At 42.2% G+C, this 16,746-nt stretch overlaps 1 long non-coding RNA gene across 1 annotated transcript; it reads left to right on the top strand.

Moving 5' to 3' along the window:
• Positions 1 to 2,344: 2,344 nt before the first annotated feature.
• Positions 2,345 to 3,446, top strand: LOC135212309 (uncharacterized). Its single transcript, XR_010313857.1, has 3 exons — positions 2,345 to 2,420; positions 2,619 to 2,981; positions 3,168 to 3,446. It is a non-coding gene; the product is annotated as an uncharacterized LOC135212309 (long non-coding RNA).
• Positions 3,447 to 16,746: the final 13,300 nt, after the last annotated feature.

Raw genomic sequence — 16,746 nt, 5'->3', positions numbered from 1 at the left:
TCTGAACACTTTCCTTTCAGGGACGGAAATCCTTCTCTTCAGTCAACCATAGGCTATTTAAATTTAAAAAAAAAAAAAACAAATTCAACCCAAATTTTAACTCCAGAATTCAACCACAATCATTGATTTACCTCGGTTGACCTTCAATTCAAATATTCAGCCAATATTTCCTGGTGAAATCGATTGATTTCTGTGACTGACTCTCTGGCGACACAAGTCGAAGTGACACAACAACAACAGCTATTTGTTTACAATGTCACTTTCCACCAAAGGTGATTAAGTCCGTTATTTGGGTCGCTTTTGGCTTAATAATTACGGTCTTTTAACATTATAAATTTATATGATGGATTAAACACCATTATATTACTCTATTTTGATTTACAATTTATTTACTTTACTAATGAAGTATTTTTTTTTTTTAGAGAATTGCCTATTTTCTACCGTACCTGTTAGGCCGATTTAGTAAGTGGTTGTGAGATGTTTCCTATGAAACGGCTCCCTTTTTGGGTATTACTTATCGGTTTCTCTCTATTTTCCTGCTGCACAGAACTATATCTGTTTCTAATCGCATTATTCGTTGGGCAGTAGAGTAAGAAATGTTCTCAATTTTATTTTTATATCTTCCCTATTTAGCCTTTTCTTCTTCCTTCCCACCGTTAGCCCTTTATTAGGGGGTCGGTTACCTGATGCGCCTTCTCCTCCTCCTCCTCCACTGCCTTCTATCAAAGGCATCATCCTCCACCAAACCTCTTCTCTTCATACCTTCCTTCACTTGATCTCACCATCTCATTCTCTGTCTCCCCAAGCCCTCTTCACTCCCTCCTCGTCATCCATCCTCAACACGTGTCCATACCATCTCAATCGTGACTCTCTTATCACCTCTTGTCATTTTGACTAAGCCTGTCCTTCTTCTTATTTCATCATTTTCCAATCTCTCAAACAGCGATATTCCCATAATCCACCTCAGCATTCTCGTCTCTGTTCTCTCAAGCTTTACCTCCTCTTTTCTTCTTAGAGCCCATGTTTCCGATCCGATTTTCTTCTGAAGATGGAAAAAGAAACCCACAAAATTACTGAGTATAACTTGTTACTCGTAAGTATTTAAATAGTATATTTTACTCAAAACACGAGTACTTTCAGGCTCTTGAAAAAGGGCCACAGATAGGGCCTATCAAGTTGAGTAAAATAATATGTAAATACTTACGAGTAAACAAGTTATACTCAATAATTATGTGGATTTATTTTTCTATTAACACTTATCGCTGTGTTATAGATCTTGACTTTTAGCTTGATTGGCATTTTCTTATCACATAATACTACTCCAGCTACCTCCTTCCACTTCCACCCACGCAGCTATTATCTTAAGGCCCACATACACTGAACGATTGTCTGAAAGACTGTCTGTATCGTTCGCAAAAACACTGTGATGGGCTGTCTGAATGCAAAAGTGGGCGGAGCTTCGTGTCTGAAGAACGATCTCAGCGGGAATCTGTCATGACCAGGTTGCTGCTGGCTTGCGACTTAAGTCTGTCCAAGGCCAATACAGTATAGGTTAGTCGGAGAGAACGGCCGAGACAAATTTCGTGGGCCACATAGGTTTGTCTGTCGATATAACGCTATCGCGCGCATTTCTTCTAGAGAGGATGCCATGTCTTCCCGAAGCAAAATCTTTGTTCAGACTGAAATCGGTGCAGAGATCGTTCATACTGTATGAATAGTGTGTGTGTGTGTGTGTGTGTGTGTGTGTGTCTGTGTATGTGTGTGTGTGTGTGTGTGGATAACGACATTCGTTCAGTGTATGAGGCTTTACTGTCAACTGAAGATCTTTTAAAGCCTGTCAAAGGCCAATATCCTCTGCCAAGATGAACTGGTGCTCGAATTGGCCAGATGAGGAACAAGAGTGGTACTACTACTGACTGAGAACTCGATAAAACCGTGACCTCAGCTGGCCCTCGAAGCCAGGCGAGACAGTAGCGATGTGTAGAAAGCTCTCACAAGCTGGCTGTGATATCTAATCAAGGAATCCACTGCAAACACGCCATTGCAGCGATCCAGGCCCAGGGAGAATCTGCTACTTAGACAAATTCCTCTCAGAGGTAGTATATAGGTAATCCTTATACCGTCTCTTGTGGCTTCCAGAGGATCACTTGACTGCGAACCTAGGCTGTTCCCTAAAGTTGCTCTCTTTTCCTCCACGTCATTATGTGAAGGAAGAGATGATTGGATTAGAACTATCCTCCTTAACCCTAGATAGGAAATCCCGCCAAATGGCACAGCTCCCCCTGTACTTTTGTATTTCCCGCCAAATTTTTCCCACAGTTCATACTTCCTTGGCTCAGTTGGTGCTTTGGTGGGCATTTCAACACAAGTTCTTCATACTGTAAGGTCTGTAACGTGCTGCTCCTCTTCATCCACTCTTGGTGAGTATTCATGTATCCAAATGGCACAGCATTTCCTAATATGATATATGGTGAAAAATATATTTTTCAGAAAAGGCCATTACCGCATGTAAATAACATAATGACTATGTTTTGAGAGTGTAATAGCCTTATTAGATCTTGTACATAGTGAAACATGACTTACATTATCCCATATATATTATTATTGATTTTTTTTAGTGTGATAAAATGCCCAGGAAACGTAAGAGAACACTGTCCAGGTTCGACTTAGATGCCTTGGTGAATACCTCAGCTTTTGATAGGGTATTGTACACTACCCATGATGAAGGAATAGACAGTGACATTTCTCATTATGGGATTACTGAGTCTCCCCTAGGGCTGGCCCGTCCACCTCCTGTGCTTTGCCCTCACAGTCACAGACTGTAATTGAGTGTGAGATTGGTACTTCAGGTTCCATGCAAGCAGTGATAACACCTCACAAAGACCCTCTACAGACTGACAGTGATGAAATTGACACCATTATTGAGTGTAATAAGGATCATTTGCAACAAATGTGAAGATGATGAGGACATCAAGTAGCAGGTAACTGTATTTGTTTCATATTGCATTCACACATTGAAAATATACTAGAAACAAAGTTATTAGAAGAAAAAAAGTTTTATTGCATATACAAGCATAAAATTCACCAGAACATATCATCATAGCTGAAAACTCAAGTGTTTGCTGCTGGAGTGTAAATAATAATATGTCCGTTTTCATTTATTCCAGGACCGATGTTTTCTGTGTTTCCCAAGATGAACAAGATGCCTAGGGGATTCTTTATAGTTCCTAGTTCATATATTCGAAAATCTTTTTTGCTGAATGACGTGTCTTTTTATCATTACAGTACCTCAATTGATAGGATCTTTTTTATATCAAAGTTTTTTTTCTAATAAATCAAAAATATATTATGTTAAGTTTAATTGTCATAATTGAGGGTGATATTTGTTCAAGAATATTATCTTTTTACTTTTGTATAGTTTTGGTAAAATAAAGCATGTTTGCATATTTTTTTTTTTCCTACAATGATTCCATATGGATACAGGATTTCCTATAGCGTTACGCGCAGGTACGATTTCCTATCTAGGGTTAACAACTGGAAAACACTGACAAGCAAACAGCACCCAGTTGCTAACAGTAAGCATACGACTGCCTGCCTAAAATAAATAAACGAACGAACGAAAATACTTTCGGCCGTGATAACCACAAACTTAAGATAGGTACAAAAATAATTTGTTAACATTTTTTTTACAACTCTTAAACAATTTCCACCTAATTTTATAGCTTAACATATACTAAAAAAAAAAATTAACGGCAATGCTAGATAACCTCATGACTGGGAAACTACCAAAAAAATATAAATAACGAAAATGATCGAATAATGAAAGAACGAGACACTGCACCAAACTCAACACACTACTGGAAGAAGAAGAAGACGAAAACAAAGAGAAAATGCAAGTGTGGCAAAGACGTCACAGATTCCTCGAGAGGGCATCACCGACGATCGACACTGCCCTTCCCTTTCCCAAGTTTTATAATCAAATTATAGTATTCCTGAGACATGAGATTCCAATTAGTAAGCCTTCCGTTTCTGATTTTAAATTTGTTCACAAATTCCAAGGGTGTGTGATCTGAATGCACAACAACTGGATCAGTGCTCACAGCTACATAAATTTCCAAATGATGCAGAGCTAAAATTAAAGCAAAGGCTTCCTTTTCGATTGTACTATATTTGTTTCGATGGTCATTAAGTTTCTTGGAAAAATATGAAACTGGATGGAAGTTCAATACCTTCACACCTAAGATTTACGATTGGGCATGGCCATTGGCTTTACACGAAAAGCTGCAACGATGTACTACCATGAATCTACTAGAGGAGAACCTTCTGGCCAAGCTTAATGATGTATATATTATTTCCCAGGACCATAGGTATCACCCACCTCGTCTGACAGACGCGTGAACAACAGGGAAAGAGCCTGGCTGTATTCCCAGAACGTTAGAGATGATTATGTGTAGAACAGACAACGTGTTTTGGCAACTTCCACTCACACAATTTGCAGCAAGGCAGATCTCTTGTCCAATTGATAGGATCAGTCGTTGAATCTTTGGTGTTTTGGGGGGCAGTGAAGATAAGGCTCAAAAACATTTCAAGTTCTGTTGGTATCTTTGCATTGCATTCCAAATCAAACACATAAAGGGACCACTTCAGCTCATCAGCTTCTTTAAAGCTTCCGATAATAACGCCATTTAACTGCATCCCTGATTCTCTGATTATATTAGATGACCCAAGTACATATATGCCTTCCGAATAGCATCATCAATGCTCATGCTACCATTGTACATGACGTATCCACGGTACTGTGGTCCAATTTCACTCAGTTGAGAAAATGGAAAAGCAGATGAATACTTGGGATGATTCTGGAATTTGGCTTTAAGCTTTGTGGCTCTGTATTCTGGCTTGGGATACTCTGTTTCTTTCAAGTATGCTATATAGTATACAGTTCCTTCAGGTCACAAAGCTTCAACATTCTACTGCTGATGAGGACCTCTTGTTCTATGACCTCACAGACTTTGTTATAAGCAAATCTGTGAACCTCTTCCAGTGCCAGCTGTCTGTTTCGCTGTTCTTCATTGTCACTTCGCCAACTTTTTGGATCTTGAATATGGTATAATTTTCTTACATGATCGATGATACTTTGCTTCACATGCAAACAGATGTTTGCCCCTGATCCTAGTGAGTAGACAGTCATCATTCCTCAACTCAGCTTATTGTTCCAGATCTTGCCATCCTCCAAATTCAAACTAACAAAGACCTTCAGTAGTGAAACATCCTTTTGCTTTTATCTTCTTGTGTTTATCAGAGTTACAGAATATACAATCAGATGTAAAGATTATACTGTCTCCAGATATTCTATTGGCCCTAGGTGGAGCACTCTGTTCGTCTGTTTTCTGAGCAAGGCCATTCAAATTCATAGTGAACCTCTTATAGCATTCCCTGTGATAACCATGAGACGATAACTTGACAGGAATTTGATTACAGATATTTGTCATTCTGTATGTTGACATTAACGGCTCAGCAAGTCTCCTACTTTTCATTTCCTACAGCTTAGCAAATGCTTCCTCTGCATCTTCATTGGAAGAGAATGGTTTAATTTCACCATACTTGTCTGTTTTCAATCCGGGCACACGAATTACACACACTGGACTCGGGCATGTTGATGTAATACTGCTAATTCTCCTCCATTTCTTGGAGGGTCCACCGGACGTAGACTCAATCCTGTCACTGTCTGAGAGACTTCACACTCTCAATCCTCTTCTAGCACCTGGAAAAAAAAGTTGAAATGAAGTCAGACAATTTTAAATGACATGATTTAATATTAGGTGTAAATTTTCTGAGTTTTTGCAACAGAAACCTCAAATTTCTTAAAAATGGTCAGTGATTGGTAACTAAAAAGTTCACCAATAGATTCCTTGACTGAAAAAACATACATTTAGATACCAAGATTATGATTCTATGATAATTAGAACCAGAGATATGATGACATACATCGTTTTATGTATTGCTTCAGAACAGCTGTCACGGATGAGGGTACCTATGAAAATACGTAAAAATGATACATTGCATCCCAGTTTATACACTATTACCACTCAGATTTGCATAATAGACTTGTCAAGGCTTTAAAAAAAAAAATCAACAGGTGGACCCCTCTCGGGTGTTGGCCTATTGCCCGTAACCCAAGTTTAGCGACTTAGATGTTGGTAAATTTCGTGTTGCTTTTGAGAAAGTAGTTTTAAGTGCAGAAAAAAAAATTAGTTTTACCAGTCTACTGAGCTGATTAACAGCTCCCCTAGGGCTGGCCCAAAGGATTAGATATTTTTATGTGGCTAGGAACTAATTGGTTCCTACAGTTTATTGTGGGATATGAACCACATTGTATCGAGAAATTAATTTCTATCACCAGAAATAAATTCTTGTGATTCCGCGTTGGCAGAGTGGGGTATCGAACTTCAGACTAATTCCGTGTTGGCAAAGCGGGGTATCAAAATTCGGACCGCTGGATTGGTAGGCGAATGCGAAAACCACTCATCCAACAAGGAACTTTTAAGTGCAGAAGATTCCAGTGATTGTGATAGTGAAAACATAAGTTTTAAATATGTAATGAGGTTATGAAGATATAAACCTCATTATTAATTTGGTAAACGTGTAACTCGAGCGTCAAGGCAAACAACAAACAAACCAATGGCTCGCGACTTTCCTTTCTCTCTCTCTCTCTAGCACCGATACCTCTCTCTCTCTCTCTCTCTCTCTCTCTCTCTCTCTCTCTCTCTCTCTCTCTCTCTCTCTCTCTCTCTCTCTCTTCACCTACTTTCTCTCCACTCTAACAGGTAACCAAAATGAGAGAGTTGCATTATAAAAGATACATTTATTAACAATGAATAAATAATGATTCAATCAAGTCTTACAGACTAACTTAATTCAATTAAAACCCCCAACAAAAAAGTCAGTATTTAGTCACCAAAAGTCTATTATCCATCGGGACTCCCTCGGTCCCCCCTCATGGTTCTGCTAGAACCGTCTGTTTCAAAGACATAGAAACACCCCATAAGTACACACACAAGTTTAACAATCAGAGATTAAAGATTGGATATCCTCATAGAAATGTCAAACAGATAACAAGCCACTCTTTGGCTAAAACAGTTCAAAACTCACCCAAGCAGCCGGACTATTTCACACACTATCAAAAAACCACTTCGGAGAACACCACGGCATCTTGTCTTTCTTCCAAAGACGCCTCTATCAAAATCCCCCATAGACTTGGGTATCCTACATTATTAACAGAAGAGGCGCACATGCACTTACGAACGCACACTTCGTTAGCGCCTCACAATTACTGGCTGCAACCAGTTTTCCCAAAGGCACTTTGAGAAGAGTTCATAAACTGTCGTACATTGATTTGTCTAACTATGCAGTTTTATCTCACGCCACCCACAGAAACCATTGGTCAGCTTTCCTCAGGTCGTTGCTTCTCCACATTCCAATAGGTCACAGCGAACATATTGGCAATATATCATTAATCAAAACCCTAGGCCTACAAATGCATACCATCCAATCCCAAAATCTTACAGGCAGAAATTCAGATCCCGGCATAAAATGCTTAATCAAACATTTGTAGAATGTGCAGGCCAAAAAGCAATTAAACTTGATGAGTGGTTGGCTGCAGAGGAGGCAACTACATTTGTAATATTCAAATTACATGATAAAAGTAATGTAGGACATTCCTTAGAAGAAACGCATAACTCCTAATCAGGTCAGAGGTCGACAAGGAAAGTATGGCCAAAACCACAGTCACAGGATGCGTGTGAAGGCTAGTTAAGCATAAACAGCAAACATACGAACGTCAGACCTCTGGCATGGGAACTGTAGCTCTCATGAGAACTTTAAAATGATGAGTAACATAAAAAGAGGTGTTCGTTCGTACACACGTATCTTTTGTTAGGTTTGCTAACCTATTGCATTGTAAATCTCTCTGTAAGAGATCACTTCTTCTTCTCCCTTCAACTGTCTTAGACATCAAGCTCTTCTCTGCAAACTATCTCACAATGTAACCATTTAGAGAATATATCTATTATGACTACTTCCGTTTTCCACGACATCCTTCAATCAAACCAAGAAATATGAAGAAAGAGTTCAGAATATATCTTCCTACCTGCAGAGAGAGAGAGAGAAGAGAGGAGAGAGAGGAGAGAGGAGAGAGAGAGAGAGAGAGAGAGAGAGAGAGGGAGGGACGTTGTGCACCTCTCCAAGACCAACAGCTGTTCGCATCCGCGGACCAAAAGTACACACCAAGGCCTGTGTATGACACTTAGGTGTATCCAGGCTAACGTGACCAGAGTCCTGCTTTTAGGCGGGACACTCCCGCTTTTTCTAAAGTTAACAAAATGTCCCGCTTTTTTGTTTTTTTTTTTGTGAATTTTGTCCTGCCTTTTTCACGATTGTCCCGCTTTTTTTGTGCTACAAAAACAAAACTTCCCCCATTTTAATGGAATGGCACTGGTATTTTGTTTAATGTTGCCATTTCACTAGCTGGTAACTTCTGTTGTCTTCTCCGATTGCTACAAGCTAATGAAGTGAATTAAAAGATTATTACAGACTGTGAAGTGTATAAAGTGCGGCCCTTTAGAAAAAAAATGTTTGGATTGATTTCTTGGATTCTCTTCTCTCAATATATATATATATCAATATATATATAATATATATACTATATATATATATATATATATAATATATATATATATATATATATATATGTATGATATGTTCTTCGGCCATGCGCTGCCGAGCATGCATCCGTTATCTGTAATTCGGTATACGCTGTTGCGAGTCAGTTGGCTCCCGAGTATCCTGTAATAAAGTCCAGTCTCCAGGACGTTGTATCATTGCAAACCCAACATGGCGCAGTGAGTAGGATAAGGACCAAGCCATGCCCCAGATACGTCGACCACCCCAGGCCACGCCGAGGCGTGCCTCACCTGCAATGCCAAGGGCCTTGTCACAGGCCGTCATGCAAGCACAGACGTTATTTGCAGACCAAGCAGCGTGCCATCCGTTCCTTCAGGATGCCCTTCCCGGTTCAGGAGCAGTGCCAGGTAAAATTCCTGTCTCTGCTGCCCCTGAGAAGTGTGAGGCGGTAATGTCCTCGGCAGCGTTCAGATCCTGGAGACGTTCGATGACGTATTGGATTCCACCAAATTACAAGTTCCCGCCGCAGGATATTGTCCTGCACATTAGGCTCAACTGTGTACCAGCGTTGCAACGTGCACTGGACCCGCTCGGTATTCAGATGCCAAATGGAATGCCCTCACCCCAGACGTGGCTCTGGACGCCATCGGGAATATTGTGTTGCGGTCGTCGAATCAGGCAGTTCAGTGGTCTGAATTCTTTGCCCTCGCACAACGGGCGCGAGGAAATCAGTGAGCGACTATTTTTCGAGGTTGTGCTCAGAAGGCCCACCAGACTGTGATTTTGAGTGTCCCAAATGCGGGGAGTGTTTAATAGAGTACATGCTGTTGCGGAAAATAATGGTAGGCCTCAGTGGACCCTGTATTAAAAGAGGCATGTTTTTCAGGTATGTGAGACATTTAAAAGTTGTAGATGCCCTTCAGGCACTGTGCTGCACTTTCGAAGCTGCACGCCAAGATGTTGAAAGTGTCCCGCGTGTCGCTATCAGTGAAGAGGGTGGGTCGTTCTGGATGACGTCACAGGCATGATGACGTAGAAAGCCAGACGTCGCGGTGTTGCGCAGCAATTCCAATGTGAAGCGTTGCGGAAATTGTGGGGGGCGCCATCCCTTTGGTCGAGCGTCGTGCCCAGCAAGAGGTTATGACATTGCCACGGGTGCCAAAAGATAGGGCACTTTCAGAAATGCTGCAGGAATACGAAGAAAGCGCCTGCTTGCCTCGAGTTTAGCGATTGTTTGCAGACACGCACCTCTCCCCCCACCCCACAATCAAGGCTTGTGTTTCCCATAGAAAGGGCGGGGAATTCAGTATCCACACTCGTTTGTAGCAGACACAGGAGCACAGATCTGCGTTGCCGGACCCACGATTCTCTCAAGACTGCAAATAAATTCCCAGGAGTTGCAGCCGTGAACAGGTCTGAGGGACGTAGCTAATCTCCAAGTGAGATGTCTTGGATCAACGGCATGCTTCATTGATATAGGTGGGCGATGCACGAAGCAGGAGGTTTAACTTTGTGCCGACGGCCAAGAACTTCTATATATCGCTGAATGCTTGTAAGGAGCTGGGAATAGTACCCCCTGACTTCCCTCACCCTACCATCTCGTTGCATCAGCTGATGTGCTTAATGAGACGTCGCACGGCCTAACTCCCTAAGACAATGAAGCCAGCCACCTAACCCAACCCGCCTGTGGAGGAGAATATACCGAGACTTGAGGAATGGTTATTACGGCATTTCTCTTCAACAACCTTTAATACAACCAGGGAACCGTTACCTGTCCATGACGGGCAAGCAGCACCACATCCATTTGTTGCCTAATGCCGTGCCCTATGCCTGTCACGCCCGCAACAATCCCTAAGCATTGGGAAGAGGAGGTCAAGGCTCAACTTGACGAGGAAGTTCGGAAGGGCGTGATAGAACCAGTCCCAGTGGGGGATGCAACGGAATGGTGTGCAAGGATGGTCGTTGTCGCCAAGAAGACGGGTCAACCTCGCCGCACAGTAGACTTCCAGCGCCTCAACGCCCACTGTCTTCGGGAAACTCATCATACACCGGCACCCTTCGACATGATTTCAAGCATCCCCATTCATACGTACAAGACTACGGCGGACGCCCACTGGGGTTTCCATCAAGTGGCATGGAACGAAGACAGCCGCCCGCTTACGAACCTTTATCACTCCATGGGGACAATAAATTTTTTTCTGTTTTTTATCGTAGAACACCCATGGGTCACTGTTCGGCGTCGGACGCCTACACAAAAAGGTTTGATGATGCCCTGCAAGACATCACCAGAAAGCATAAATGCATTGACGACACTTTGCTATACGATCACAGCATTGAAGAGGCGTTCTGGCATGTATATGAATTCCTGTCAACGTGTGCCTCTGCAGGTATCACACTCAAGCCCGAAGTTTAAATTCTGCAAGAGAGAGGTCACTTTCGTCGGTTATTACCTGGGATGGGAGTCATACAAACCCGCAGACGGAACGACTAGACGCCATTTCGTAACTTCCATATGCCAGAGAAGCCCTCCATCACGGATATTAGGTTGTGGTTCGGGTTCGTGAATCAGTTAGCTCCCTTCCTTGCAACGGCGCCCATCATGGAGCCCTTTAGGGACCTCCTCAGAAAGCCCACTGGAAAAAACGTTTACTGGGATAGTCAGCTACGTGACAAACTCCGGCAGGCACAGGAGGTCATCTGTCAATTAGCCAAGGACGGCTTGGCATATTACGACAAAACACGCCCTACGACGATAATGACGGATTGGAGTAAAGAAGTATCGGGTTCGTAGTCCTTCAGCAGTATTGTATTGTCAGTCAGCTGACAGCCCCTTTTGTTGCAAGGGCGGTTGGCGCCTTGCCCTGTGTGGTAGTCGACACCTCACCTCCTCTGAAGCTGGGTATGCCCCCGTAGAAGGAGAAGCCCTGGCAGTTACCTGGTGCTTGCGGAAGGCCAGGCTGTTCCTACTTGGGTGTCCTAATCTCACCATCATCACGGACCACCGTCCTCTCGTCAAGCTGCTGGGTGACAGAGCCCTCAAGGACGTCATCAACCCAAGATTATTCAACCTGAAAGAGAAGACACTCCAGTTCAAGTTCCACATGAAATACCTGCCAGGAAAAAGGAAACACTGCCGCGGATTTTCTTTCAAGGTACCCGACCATGCGAGCACCCCGCGAAGCTTCCGACGTGGATTTGGAGGACGACATTCAAGTGGCAGTTGGCATGGTGCAACCGTGGCCGGCCTTGGAACCGGATATCATCGTGTTGATGAGACTGCGTCAGGAGCGCCGCATCTAAGCGACCCAATGTATATCAGCTATTGTTTGCAAGGGTTGCAGCGCGGGCGACTGGCCCCAAACAGAAGTCGCAAGAACTCGCTTGCCTTCGCCCCTTCTTCAGCGTTCGACCGGCTAGCCATCAACCAGGATCTGGTGACATACTCAGTGGACCAAGGATGTGTTCGCTTGGTTATACCCAAGGATTTACGCCGCCAGGTAGCCGCTAACCCTACACGCAGGACACCAAGGCCTCGACTCGATGCTTAGAAGGGCCAGGCAGTCGGTCTATTAGGCGGGAATAGAAGGGGACCTTCAGCATTGCCGCGCCCGATGCACTTCATGCGATGAACATGCCCCCTCACTGCCTCCTGAAGAAATGATACACACGCCACCTGCGGAATATCCTTCCAGCAAGTGTCGCAGATATGTTCCAGATAGAAGGCAGTGTAAACATGGTGTATGCGGATAGACTAACAGGTTGGTTAGAAGTGGCTCATTTCCCCAATGGTGCCACGTCATACAAAATCAGTAATCACCTTCGATCATATTTCTCGCGTTGGGAGCCCCCAGACAAATATCAACTGACGGAGGCACGAACGAACTTGCCAGCGAGGAGATGGAGGCCTTCTTCAGGAGATGGGGAGTCAAGGTCCGGCTGTCGTCGGCCCCAGTATCCCCAGTCTAACGGCAGGGCAGAAGCAGCTGTCAAATCGGCGAAGAGGCTACTCCAGGGAAAATACGTTTAAAGGGTGGAGCCCTTGAGTCGGACAAAACGGCCCTGGCGATACTTCAGTATCTCAACACTCCTCTCAGGGAAATTAACAAGTCGCCGTCTCAGCTTGCAACGGGTCGCCAGCTGCGCGATGGGGGGGTACGACGGTCAGGAGACACCTGTTAGTAGACAGATATTGGAGGCAGACAATACGTCGAAGGGAAGGGAGTTACAAGTGGCAAGGTCGCAGGAGGCGATGCGCATCCCTGGCACTACCAGAAGACTGCCGCCCATCGAACTAGGTACCCATGTACGCATACAAAACCAAGCTACCAAGCAATGGGATCGAACGGGCATAGTACAGAAACAAAGCCCCATCGTCAGTACACCTGTCAAGCTTAACGGGAGCAGCAGGCTGTCAAAAGAAACAGACGACACCTGAGAGTCATCGCTCCGCCCCTCTGGCACGACCCATGTCTCAGCACGAGTCCTCCGCAAACCATACCCCAACAGAACAGGGGACACGCACCACACAGGAGCCCAACGTCGTTAATAGGCCCAGAAGAGCCGCAGGTAAACCCAAGTGGCTCAAAGACTTTGTAGAGTGATATTATATCTTTTGTATGCAATTGCATCAGGAATTGATATTTCTTTTCAGAGAATTTATGTATTTTATTTCGTTTTTGTGTATGCATCGAAGTTAGCTTTAAGTTTTTATTTCTTCTCTTGTCTCTCATTTTCTCATTTGAATTCTAAGGGCATTTTTCCCCTTTTTATTTTTTGTCATGTATAAGAATGTTCTTGGGGGGGGGGGGGGATGTACAATATGTTTTGTATTTTTTTCCCCTTTTTATTTTTGCCATGTATAAGTATATTCTTGAGGGGGGGGACGTACGATATGTTCTTCGGCCATGCGCTGCCGAGTATGCACCCGTTATCTGTAATTCGGTATACGCTGTTGCGAGTCAGTTGGCTCCTGAGTATCCTGTAATAAAGTCCAGTCTCCAGGACGTTGTATCATTGCAAACCCAACAATATATACTAATATATATATATATATATATATTTTATATATATAGATATATATATATATATATATATATATATATTATATATATATATATATATATATATAATAATATATACTACATACATATACATATATATGAAATATCCCGCTTTTACAGAAAAAAATCTGGTCACATTAATCCAGGCCCTTACACATTTGCCGAATTACGAGAACCGGTTTTGTTAGATTTTAAAAATAACATTCCAAAGCGCATCCATTATTGAAGAATTTAATACTGACAATGTGGGAAAGGCAGCAGACTGGTTTGTTTTATCCCACAAGCAATTGGGTAAGAAGAAAACTCATTTGGAAGAAGGTGTTCACTGATTACTGCAATATATTCATTCATTCATACTAAGGTGCCAATTCAAACCAGAAGCATAAAACGAAAGCGGTGTCTGGTAGACGAAGCCTAAACTTATAAACAAACCATCGCCATCGGCCGACGTCCTTATACTCATTTATCCTAATTATCTCCTGATCACATAAATTACTTACGTTTTAACTATTCTTCCGCAAATCATATATAATAAATATCCCTTTTTATCAATTAGTTTGAATCAAATCATCAAATTAAAACCTGAATGACAGAATAGACGACGCCGAAAATGTATGACCAAACCGCCATTAAAAGAGTTCATTAATTGCCATAATTACAATTTAATTATACAATCAATTAGTAAATTACCTAAATTGTCCATTATTTTCCTCCAGTTACTTACTACCGAAACATAAACAAACCGACACCATTGACTGCAAAGTGTATTCAGACGTCTAAATCTTTCAAGCATTCCCGTCTTCCTAGGGTGAGTTAGAGTTAGGAGGTGGGGGAGAGCGGTGATGATTCGGACAGTAGGAGGATGGTCTGGACAGGACATTTCCTGGAAAGGGAAAGGAAGGGGCCGACGTCAGCTCCGAAAAATCAGAGGTGAAATCGCGAGAGTTTGTTTAGCTTGATACAGGAATTTGGTCGAGAGATGATAGTGTAAACAACCGACTGGACTAGCGAATCCAGTTTCCACCGTGTGTGAAGCCACCCTCCGAAAAAGTACTTTAACACGTCCTGACACCGGAGATGGTCATCAGTCACGAGTTGTTGTTGGTGAGAGAAGGTGCTAAAGACCTCTACGCTCCTTTCGAAGTAAGTATTTTCTCCAAAGTTAGAAATTAAGGTCATGTTTTAAGATTAAACAGAGGTTAATGAAAAGTCTGGCTCTACGCAGTGCACACTACCTCCATGACGCTTTCGAAATTTTTACTTACAACTACGAATATTTCGAAGATTGACGCCATCTTGATGTTTGCGGAGTCGCTTGTGTCAATAACTTCCCATTCCATGTGTAAAATACGCACACCACTTGTACCCATAGACGTTGGGGCACTTTCTTCACAAAAATTTTTAACAATGACTTCCACCCACGAATTATCCAAGGGAATTACGATTTTTGGTAGAAGAAGAAGCATGCACTAGATAGTTATTTAAATAAATAGTTGAATGGCAGTATAAGGTCATGAATTGCATATATTTCTTGTATGTTCATGATTATTAATTTGAAAATATTCGTTGTTGAAAAAGTAACTAGATTCCTGACTCAAATATCAACAGTTTTGCTGTGAACTGCACCTACGGCGTTCTTCGCGCTATTCTATTGTTTATCAGTGTTGCCAATTGTTATGTGTTTACCCTCCAAACTGGGTATGACTTACACAAAACCGGGGAAATAAGTGAAATTAGCGTATCTATTTGTAGTATATATATATATATCTATATATATATATAATATATATATATATATATATATATATTTTATAGGCAAATTTTATCCTATTGCATTACTATGACAACTAGAATTCATGGAAACATTGTAAATGCATCAGCGTATGCGTGAAACTCCACTACATTGGCAATGATGAGTCATTTTGCCGTCTGCTCTTATCTACTGTAGAAATATCTGTAATTTTGGGGGGTTAATTTGGTTGCAAAAAAGGGACAATAGACATGAATTAAATAAACATTTTGAAGTAGTAAAATAAATTTAAACTAAATAATGAGTAAAGTAAACAATTAAGGGAATAAAGCTTTGCACCTCATAAACCATGTACTAATCGTGTGCTGCCCGCAACTGTGTTTGTGGGGTAAGCACTTAGGAACCAGGAACCGCAATGTCGTTCAAGTGCAATTTGGAGTGAATTAAGACCAAAACATGTATAATTACAATCAAATAAGCACTGTGGAGTTTCAATTTTGATGGCAGTAAGGATAAAACCACCGATTACAAGGTAAAAGGAATTTCAGTTCAAACCATGACCCTGGGAATAGAAGTTTCATACTTTCACTACAAAAGGTTGTTTTATTGTGCTGATTACAACTGCAATCTTGAGTAAAATCAATAAACGTTACATATATACACTAACATTGTTCAAATGAGTGCTGGGAAAGATGGTGGCTCCGCCCGCTGCGCTTACGAACGACACCTCACACGGTTGCCACCATATTGGATTTCAAAACTGCCTTGAAAACATATTTTACGAAGACCTCACATGCTTAATTTAGCTTGTATGGCGCTTTCATATATCGCATTATGTTGACGAAACTTCAATCTTTTGAATGGTATGCTTAAAGATGTAACTGTATTCTTGTTTCACCAATTAAATATCGAGTGAAAGGCTGATCCATGCGATGATGATGGATCCACTGCAGTTTCCCCCTAGATGTTAACACGTGGTTTTCCTCAATTCCTTTATGTGATGGTAATTGCTTCCTAGCAAAGAAAGATAAAGGAAAGGAGAACGCATTTTCGAGAAGTTCGGCAGTAAGGAGGTTTTCGCGCCCGTGTTGGAGGCGCCTTTTTCTCGCGGCTGTTCTGGAATCGTTGGGCGTGTTGTGGAGCGCAAAAATGCGCCAATGTGACATGAGAAACGCCGCGATTTCTGATGCAATACCTCGTCTAGATTCATCTAAGAACTTCCGGAAACCTCGCAAGCCCGTGACGCTCGCCGTAGGC

This window comes from Macrobrachium nipponense, chromosome 40 (genome assembly GCF_015104395.2).
Source record: "Macrobrachium nipponense isolate FS-2020 chromosome 40, ASM1510439v2, whole genome shotgun sequence".
NCBI lineage: Eukaryota > Metazoa > Arthropoda > Malacostraca > Decapoda > Palaemonidae > Macrobrachium > Macrobrachium nipponense.
The sequence above is the reverse complement of the archived record's forward strand: the minus strand, read 5'-3'. Positions and strand labels throughout refer to the sequence as shown.